Genomic DNA, 472 nt, shown 5'->3' on the forward strand with positions numbered 1-472 from the left:
GGGGGGGGGCTGGACTCGATGATCTTCCGAGGTTCCTTCCAGCCCTAATGTCTATGAAATCTATGAAACAGGGCCGGGCTCGGCAGCAGCGAGGCTCAGGCTCCGCATGTCCTCGGGGTTAAACAAAAAGGGGACGGTGCTGTCTTCACTGTCCTGCACGAGCAGAGGCCAGGGCCACACAGCAGAGCAGAGCCTGGGGCTGGGAGCCCTGGGACTCAGCTGGCAGCTCAGAGAGGGAGCAGCACAGACGCAGCAGCATCGTGGGAGCTGGACACCAGCCCCCTCCCCCTAACACCAGCCCCACCCCCTCCTAGCCTGCAGACCTTCCTCGTCCCACAACAGCACCCCCTCCCCTAAGCACACATCTCCCTATAGCCCCCACGTGGTCGCTTTCCTCGCCCCTCCTCCGGCTCTCATTGGCCCACATTCTCCGAGCCCCGCCCCCTCCCCTCTGTTTTGCCCGGCTCCCTCA

Source organism: Alligator sinensis, unplaced genomic scaffold (assembly GCF_000455745.1).
Source record: "Alligator sinensis unplaced genomic scaffold, ASM45574v1 scaffold1509_1, whole genome shotgun sequence".
NCBI lineage: Eukaryota > Metazoa > Chordata > Crocodylia > Alligatoridae > Alligator > Alligator sinensis.